Source organism: Marmota monax, unplaced genomic scaffold (genome assembly GCF_021218885.2).
Source record: "Marmota monax isolate L192 unplaced genomic scaffold, Marmota_monax_Labrador192_F-V1.1 WCK01_AAM20220418_F8-fsc00022, whole genome shotgun sequence".
Classification (NCBI taxonomy): domain Eukaryota; kingdom Metazoa; phylum Chordata; class Mammalia; order Rodentia; family Sciuridae; genus Marmota; species Marmota monax.
Genome location: NW_026695215.1, coordinates 25,548,998 through 25,559,077, shown reverse-complemented (window position 1 = coordinate 25,559,077; position 10,080 = coordinate 25,548,998).

Genomic DNA, 10,080 nt, shown 5'->3' with positions numbered 1-10,080 from the left:
CCATTATGGTGCTTGGTGAGTTTGGAAGCCTGTGGTTGGGAAAACAAATGGGAGTTCCACCGTATACCCTGGTAAGAGATCTAGCATTAGGTTGTGTAGGCCATGAAATGGGATCCAAGTTCACCACCAAAAGAGGTTCAAACAGAGGAGGTACATTTGGCAAGGATGATTTTCTGTTCCACTTTGGTGTTCCTGATCTATGGCAATTACAGTGTAGTGGAAGTGTTTACTAAGAGAGGAGATAGGCCAATGAAATCAACCTGCCATCTGCCATGCCCAACAGGAATTTCCAATATTTGTTCTAGGAATATAACTTGCAATTAATGACAACTTGCCTAGCCAGGGCTATTGTAAGGGGAAGGCTGTGGCTGAGGGTCCACATCATTGTGACCCCCCTCAGTCATGGACAGGAATGCATGAAAGTGGTGACTGAGGATGGCTGGAATAGAATGATTCAGGACTGAGTTATGAGGGGGAAATTGTGGGGAGGGTTAGATGACCATACTGAGGAGCCTGGAGGAGCCATGGATTTGATTAGACCAGAGCAGGTGGTATCTTGTACACCTGGGAGAGAGTCAGCCTTACAGTTAAACATTGCTTCAGGAGTGGCAGCACTGGTATGGGTTGAGACATGTGACCTTAATGATTGGCGCCTTGGCTGTATCTTTCCAGATGGAGGTACCACACAGGGATGGCCCTGATTAAGGATCTTGCATCTTTGCCATTGGCCTAACCAAACAGCTAACTCATTTGTGAGCTAGCTAGCCCTGGACCATAGCCTTCTGTACTGCCAAGTGAACTGCAACCAATTCTGCAGGCTGGTCATGTTTTGCAGTGCTGGCAATTTGGGGTTAGAAGACAGGACAACACTTGGCAACAGCAACGTGCAGTTGCACAAAGGAAATCTCTAGACCATCAGCAAGTGCTGGTGCCTTCCCAGAGAGGGACAGGGCCATTAGGAAGAGGTAGTTAATAAATAATTGATAGTTAATAGGCATTGTGGAGGTGTGTAAATTGTGTCAGCCATTCTTATCCTTGTCACCAATTGACTTAAAGCCTCCAGTCAAATTGGGATTCCAGAACCAAGGCACCCAGCACCCTGCCCTAATGGGAAAGGAAGGGGAGCTGATCAGGAGTGTTTACAGTGTCTTTCATGGGGCACTTCTTTCGCCTGATGGATAGTCCTAATGCTCAGTCTGACCATGACCAGGAGTCCTGCACAGGAAGCTTGTCTATACTGGCAGGCACTCTTATAGCTCTTGTCTGACCTGTGTCTCGTTTATATCTTCTTGATGATCGCTGTGATTCTGAAAGCCTGCCCTTATGTTCTCCTGGAGTCTTGAGGGAAACCTGACCTGGGGCAGCCTCAGGTTCTTTAGACAGAAGGCAAAAATTAAATGCATACTGCCACATAGGAAATAAATCTAAAAATTTATTCGTTATAAATTCTTGGGCAGAGATGGCACAATGAATTGGGAGGAGAATCCTCCTTCCCTGGGTCACTTGAGGCAGGAGTGAAGAGTGTGGGGGGTGTTAACTAGTAGTAAATATATGTAGGGGAATAGGATGTAGGTCACATTAAGTTCAAGGACAAATGCCTTAATGGTGCACTTAAATGAAGGATGGAAAATCTGGGAGTCTGCTCTGCAAGGCAGGAAGGTGCCTCTAAGTTCTTAGTCCTGGTCCCCAGCTGGAGCCATTTGGGTGGATGTTCTTCTTCTTTTGCCAGGGTAGCAACCTTTGCTGTGCCATTCTGGTTACAAGGGCCTCCTCAAGGTTCTTCCTGAGCACACACTTTCTAGATTCATAGAATTCTAGATTCTAGATTCATATGGAAACTTTTCAAAGCCTGTATTCCCTAGTCTCATTCCCTAGGCTCTTCTTCCCAATCTCTCCAGTTGGTCTTGTTTTCTCTAACAGTTATCCCTGGTACCAGGTGGCAGTGGCTAATATTTTTGCCATTAATGTTTCCCACAAACACCCCTGAGTAGCTGTCTCAGTCTTGGATAGTTCTGAGTTAGGCAAAATAAAGGCCAGCCCTTTGACCTGGTCCTACAGGGAGCCACCAGATAGGTCAAGACAAATATCACTGTTCTTTGAGAACAAGGCCCCTTTTGGTCTCTCTGGCATTAGGAACCTATACTGGGAAGGCGGGCTGATGTCTTGAAGGCTTCTGTGGAGCTAGAGAGTGAGTGGGATATGGGGCCAGGGTTAGTTAAACATGCCACACAACTCTAAATAAGACTCAGGGTTGGGGCTGGGGATGTGGCTCAAGTGGTAACGCGCATGGCGCGGGGTGCTGGGTTCGATCCTCAGCACCACATAAAAAACAAAAATAAAGATGTTGTGTCTGCCGAAAAACTGAAAAATAAATATTAAAAAATTCTCTCTCTCTCTCTCTCTTTAAAAAAAAAAGATTCAGGGTTCACTTTGTTTTGGTTTACTTGATTAATCATTTGTCCAGTTGCTGTAAACTTTTGGTTAGTTTCCAGATTCCTTTAAAATCAACTCTAACACTTTTTGGACAGTGTTTATTGTTTTGGTGGAGAGACAGTGTTTTGGAGCTCTCCATTCTGTCCTTTTTGATGATATCACTCCATATCATCATTTTTATTTTAATTGGTTCTTTTTAGTTATACATGATAGTAGAGTCCATTTTGATATAATTATAGAAGCATGGAATGTATCTTATTCTAATTAGGACCTCAGTCTTGTGGATGTACATGATGGTGAGATTCAATGTGGTATATTCATATACGTATGTAGGAAAGAGAATAAAATCATGGCATTTGCAGGTAAATGGATGGCACTGGAGAAGATAATGCTAAGTGAAGTTAGCTGATCCCCCCAAAACAAATGCCAAATGTTTTCTCTGATATAAGGAGGCTGACTCATAGTTGGGTAGGGAGGGGGAGCATGGGAGGATTGGATGAATTCTAGATAGCGTAGAGGGGTGGGAGGGAAAAGGAGGGGGCAGGGGATTAGCAAGGATGGTGGAATGTGATGGACATCATTATCCAAAGTACATGTATGAAGACACGAATTGGGTGTCAACATATTTTATATACAAACAGAAATATGAAAAATTGTGATATATATGTGTAATAAGAATTGTAATGCAAAAAAACCAAAGTACATGTAAAAAGACATGAATTGGTGTGAACATACTTTATATACAAAGATATGAAAAACTGTGCTCTATATGTGTAATAAGAATTATAATGCATTCTGCTGTCATGTATTAAAAAAAATAAAATCAATTAAATAAAAAAAAACTAGGAATGGAACCACCATTTACCCAGTTATCCCACTCCTTGGTATATATCCAAAGGATTTAAAATCAGCATGCTACAATGTGTATGTTTTAAAGTGAACATTATCATCAACCTACTTTTTAATTTTCCTTTTTTTCAGAGTATGCACAGCATAGAACTTATAATTTTTTTTACTATTTTCTATTTTATTAAATGGGAATTCTATAAAAGGATATATATATATATATATATATATATATGTGTGTGTGTGTGTGTGTGTGTGTGTGTGTGTGTGTAACATTTGTTACCTCCCAGTTTCTGTGAGTCAGAAATTCGGGAGTGGCTTATCTACGTGGTTCTGTCTTGAGATTGTAATCAGCCCATTGTCATCTGAAGGCTTGAACTTGCACATCCAAGTTCACATACATGGCTGGTGGCATCAGGCCTCAGTTTTCGCTGGCTTGCTTTTTATGTCTTGTGCTTGGTTTTCATTGAATTTCTGTCAGGTTACAGTTTTCATCAAATTTGGAAAATTTTCAGACATATTTTTGCAAATAATTTTTCTGATTTCTCTTGCTGTGGTTTGGCTGAGGGTCCCCCCGCCCCAGATCTCTGTGGTAAAAGCTTGGTCCTGATCTTGGCACCATTGGGAGGTAGTGGAAACTTTAAAAGGTGGGGCCTACTGAGAAGTCTTTGGGTCACTAGGGGCTTGCCCTCCAATGGAGATGGTGGGACCTTGGTCTCTCTCTCTTTCTCTTTTGCTTCCTGGATAGGAGGTGAACATTTTTTTCTCCCCTGTCCACTCTGGTCATAAAGCCCCAGCACAGGTTTATAAGAAACAAGACTGATCAATCATGGACTCAAACTTCTAAAACTGTGAGTCAAAAACAAATCTTTTTTTCCTGTAAGTTGATTATCTCACGTATTTGTTATAGAGTCAAAAATTAACTAATACACCTTCCCTTTCTGTCTTCTGAGACTTCAATTACGTGTTTATTAAGTGACTTGAAGATGACCTACAGCTCACTGATGGTTTCTTCTCCCTCCCTTCCTTCCTCCCTTTCTCTCTTTTGTTTCCCCTCTAATCTGTTAATCCTAATAGTTGTATTTTTCATTTCAAACATTGTCTTTTTCATCTCTAAAGGTTCAGCATGTGTCTTTTTTATATCTTCCATACCTCTATATTTAACTTTTTGACCATATGGGGTGCAGTTACACTAACTGCTTTAATGTCCTTATTTTCTAAGTCTGATATTTGGGTCAGCTTTGATTGACTGATCCCACCCCACACCACCTCATTATTCTTATATTTTTATTGCCAGGGGCACATCACCTCATTATGAATTGTATTATCTGTTTCTTTATATGCCTGGTAATTTTTGATTGGATACTAGACACTGAGAATTTTACTTTGTTGGAGGCTATATATTTTTGTTTTCTATAAATGTTCCTGCATTCCTGCCTCCCACCAGGAACAAAGTTAAGCTACTTGGAAACAGTTTGATCCTTTTGCATCTGCTTCTAAATTTTTTTACATGAGGTGAGAGCCATGTTTAGTCTTGGGTTAATTATCCCCATTACTGAGGGAAGGCCCTTCTGGGTACCCTATACAGTGCTCCATACATGTATTCTAGCTGGTGGGGACTGTTCCGACCCTGTGTGTGCCCTGGATACTGTTCTAATTGTGGCTCTTTCCCCTGGTATAAGGTAGTTTCCCCCTGGGCATGTTGATTGATATTTTGTTGAAAGCTCAATGCAGATTTGATGATCTGCAAATTTCTTTCTTTCTGCATCTTTCTTCTTTCTTATGGTCTGCAATTGTGAATTCCAGTCTCCTTGGTTTCCCAAGGTTCTCATCTTCTTCACCTCAATTTGGGGAATCCACAGTGCTCTGCCTCCCTGTGCCCTGGCCTGTGGTTCACTGAGTTTGTATCCTGTCTTTCAAGTATCATTGTCATTTGTTACATAATGTCCAGTACCTTAAAATGCATTGTTTCTCTCTCTCTCTCTCTCTCTCTCTCTCTCTCTCTCTCTCTCTCTCTCTCTCTCTCACACACACACACACACACACACACATACTGGATTCATTGTTGCTGTTTTGGCTGTTTAAAGTAGTGAGGTAAATCAGATCCTCCTTACTCCTTGGCCAGAGGTGTTTTAGTCAGCTTTTTCACTGCTGTGACTAAAAGATCCAACAAGAACAATTGTAGAGGAGGAAAATGTTTTTGAGGGTTTCAGAGGTCTCAGTCCATAGATAGCTGGCTCCATTCCTTAGGGCTAAAGGCGAGGCAGAACATCATGGTGGAACAGTGTGGGGGAGGGAAGCAGCTAACATGATGACCATAAAGGAGAGAGAGAGAGAGAGAGAGAGAGAGAGAGAGAGAGAGAGAGAAGAAAGAGAGAGAGAGAGAGAGAGAGAGATGAGATATCTCCATTTGTCAAATATAAATATATACCCCAAAGCCACTCCCCCAATGTCCCCCCTTCTCCAGGTATACCCTACCTGCCTTCAGTTACCACTCAATCTCATCAGCTGATTAATTCACTGATTAATGGCTCTCATAACCCCATCATTTCTCCTCTAAACCTTCTTGCATTGTCTCACACATGAGCTTTTGGGGAACACCTCACATTCAAACCATAACAAGGTAGAAGTCTTACATAGTTTTGATGCATATTCATATACTGTAAAGCATGAAATTTACTGGTAAATTCTGGTAGAGTTTCTAGTTTTACCTCTGTAAGCACCAGGTAATGGCTCTTCTAAGAGGGTATGAGGAAATGGGACAAGAACAGTGTAAGGACCTCTTCCGAGTCTCCCCACAAAGAACCTATTCCACTTGATTTGGGCTGTAAAGGCTTTATATTGCTTATATTATATTATATTATATTAAGAAGATATTTCCACATTGAACCTCTTAAGTTCAATGTGGAAATATCTTCTTAATATTTACTCTCTTTTCCTTGTTTCTCTCCCTTTTCCTTTCCCACCCCACTCTTTAAAAAAAATTTTTTAAATTCTACTTTGTTATATATGACAGCAGAATGCATTACAATTCACGTTACACACATAGAACACAGTTTTTCATATCTCTGGTTGTATACAAAGTATATTCTCACGATTCGTCCCACCCCACTTTTTATTCCCTACCTTTGTCCCATAAACAATGTTAACACCAGTTGTGAATCCTTCCATAGCTTTCTCTGTTGTTCATATAATCATAGGGATCTATCTTACATGTAGGTTGTCTTTTTAAAAAAAAATATTTGTTTTTTTTAGTTGTAGTTGGACACAATGCCTTTATTTTATTTATTTATTTTTATGTGGTGCTGAGGATCAAACCCAGGACCTCGAACATGCTAGGCAAGCGCTCTACCGCTGAGCCACAACCTCAGCCCCAAGGTTGTCTTTTAAATGCAAAATAAAAAAATGTATTTTGTTTTCCTCACTTCCCCAAATATGTTGTGAAAACATCACCAAAGCAGTCGATAGAAATCTAACCATCCTTTTATTGGTAATAGATCACTATGATTACATGAACAATAGGGAAAGCAATGGAAGGATTCACAACTGGTGTTAACATTATTTATGGGGCAAAAGTAGGTAATAAAGAGTGGGTGGGAGAAAAGGAAAGGGGAGAAAAAGAAGGAAAGAGGGTAAATATTAAGAAGACAGGGGCTGGGGATGTGGCTCAAGCGGTAGCGCTCTCACCTGGCATGCGTGCGGCCTGGGTTCGATCCTCAGCACCACATACAAACAAAGATGTTGTGTCTGCCGAAAACTAAGAAAAAAATAAATATTAAAAAAGTTCTCTCTCTCTCTCTTTTTTTTTTAAAAAGAAGACACTTAAGAGGTCTGAAGCAATATAAAGCTTATACAGCCCAAACCAACAGGCTCAATGTGGGAGACATTATTAATATCCAAATATTAATATTCTATGGAATGGAAGCACCACTGTTCATTCATTCATTTCTCTTCTGTTGGTATTCCTTTGTTTACCATTTTCATTTGCCACTGCATATTGCATGGTGTGAACACCCTTTATGTGGGTTATCGCACATTGGTGCTACTTGTTTAGGACTTCTCCATAGTGGAGTGTGGTTTCTGGGTCACAGAGTGTGTGGGTTTATTAAAATTTATTAGTTGATGCCAAATCACTCTTCCAAAAATCTATAATAATTCATATTCCTCCAGTAACCATAGTGTATGAAAATACCACACATTCTGACCAACATCAGGCATTATCACACAAATTATTTTAAATATAAGGATATAAAATAAGATCTCATAGTTACTTTGCATTTTCATGGCCACTAGACAGGTTAGGCATGCTTTCATATGTTTATGATAATATAATAATATATATTTGATCTTCTATTCCTATATTTTGAGCTGTTATTCTACTAGCTTGTGTTTTGGCTATTTGGGACAACTCTATAAGGATCACCCTTTTATCTATCATCTATTTTGCAATACCCCCTTTTATGTCTTTGTTTATGAAAGTGTCTCCTGACAATGAAGCATTTAAATTTAAATTTTTTTTTTTTAGTTGTTAATAGACCTTTATTTGTATGCAGTGCTGAAAATCGAACCCAGTGCCTCACACATTCCAGGCAAGTGAGCTACCATTGAGCCCCAGCCACAGCCCCATTTAAAATTTTGATGTAATAAATAGATCAATCTTTTCTTTCCTAGCTTCAGGGTTTCTCTCTGGACTAGAGTGCACTCCCAAACCTAGAGGTTGTAAAGTAATTTCTCAAGTTTTCTGGGGAGGAAAATATTGATTAGGGAGAAAATCTAGTAAAAGGGAGAAAAAGAAAACATCAAGATAGTAAATTAGGATATCCAGGAGAAACTATGCCCGTCAGCAAAATCCTAACAAGTGAAGAAGTGTATTAGCCAACTTTGTGTCTCTGTGACAAAAATACCTGTCAAGAACAGCTTAGAGGAGATTTATTTGAGGCTCATGGTTTCAGAAGTTTCAGTCCATAGATGGCTAACTCTATTGGTCTGGGGTGTAGGGGAGGAGCATTGTTCTGATCATGGCTGGCCAGGAAGCAGAGAGAGATGGGGAGGAAGGGAGAAGAGGCCACAGGGAAGAACAATCCACTTCCTCCAGCTATGCTTCACCTGGCTACAATTACCCCCCAGCCAGTCTCTTCAAACTCAGATGAACTAATGAGGTTACAGCTCTCATAATCCAATCACTCCATCTCCAAACATTCTTACGTTAACACAGGAGCTTCTGGGGGGACACCTCAGATCCAAACCATAAGAAGGAGCTAAAACCAGCAGGAGGCAGGCAGCAGGCAAGATTATTTGTCTTTGGTTAACTACAAGAATGAGATAACTACGGTTCATATAAATGTTGCATTTGAAGCTGACCTGTTACAAACTCCTCTCCCAGTTACTTGGGCACCAGCACCCCCACAGTCATAGAATTGTAGTGAGAAAAATGACATAAACCAAGTAACAACAGCTCCCTTCTTGGGAGCTCCCCATGTCTGGTGGGCTCTGACTGGGGAGGCTGCAGAATGATATCATGAAGGTGTAGAGTATTTGCTGGAATCCACAGGCTCACTAGGCAGCTCCTGGCCAGAGCCTTCCCTGCTTCCTCTGTACATTCAGGCCAGAAACCCTAGGAATTGGGAGAGTCTCTCTCCTAGTTCCCCAGGAAGGGTCTAGGTTACACTGTGGGGCTGCTCTCTTTGCCTGATCATCCCTCCAGGAACAATCATCTAGACAACACTGGAGAGCTTGTAGTTGACTATTTTCAGGGGTAATTTTTCCAGTTAGATTCCCACCAGGAATAATTTAATTTGACACATGTTGAGAGATGAGAGGTCCAATTTTACATTCCACATGGACCCACTATTTATTAAAGAAGCGGTAATTTACCCACAAAATTGAAATACCACTGTTACCGTATAGATGGGAGGTGTCCCACAAAGGATCAGTTAGGCAATGCAAAAAGTTTAGAGGTCAAATGATTGGGTTATGAGAGCCTTAACCTAATTTTTACAGCAAAGGAAACAATCAAGAAAGTGAGGAGAGAGACTACAGACTGGGAGAAAATCTTTGCTACCTGCACCTCAGATAGAGCATTAATCTCCAGGATATACAAAGAACCTGAAAAACTTAACACAAAACAAAAACAAAAACAAATAACCCTATCAAAAAAATTGGCAAAGGAACTGAACAGGCACTTTACAGAAGAAATACAAATTGTCAACAAATATATGAAAAAATGTTCAACATCTCTTGCAATTAGAGAAATGCAAATTAAAACTATACAGAGATTCCATCTCACTCCAGTCAAAATTTCAATTATTAAGAACACAAGTAACGGGCTGGGGTTGTGGTTCAGTGGTAGAGCGCTCGCCTAGCACATGAGGCTCTGGGTTCAATCCTCAGCACCACATAAAAATAAATAAATAAAGGTATTGTGCCCAACTACTATAATATATAAAACACAAGTAACAATAAATGTTGTGAGGATGTAGGAAAAAGGTTCACTCATACCTTTCTGGTGGGATGCAAATTGGTGCAACCACTCTGGAAAGCAGTATGGAGATTCCTCAAAAAACTTGACATAGAACCACCATTTGACCCAGTCATCCCACTCCTCAGTATATATGCAAAGGACTTAAAAATCAGCATACCACAGTGACTGTTATGGTTTGGATGTGGTGTCCCCCAAAAGCTCATGTGTGAGACAACACAAGAAGGTTCAGAGAAGAAATGATTGGGTTCCTAGAGCCTTAATCCACTTAACCCAATCAGTGAATTAATCACCTGATGGTATTAATTGAGTGGTAACTGAAG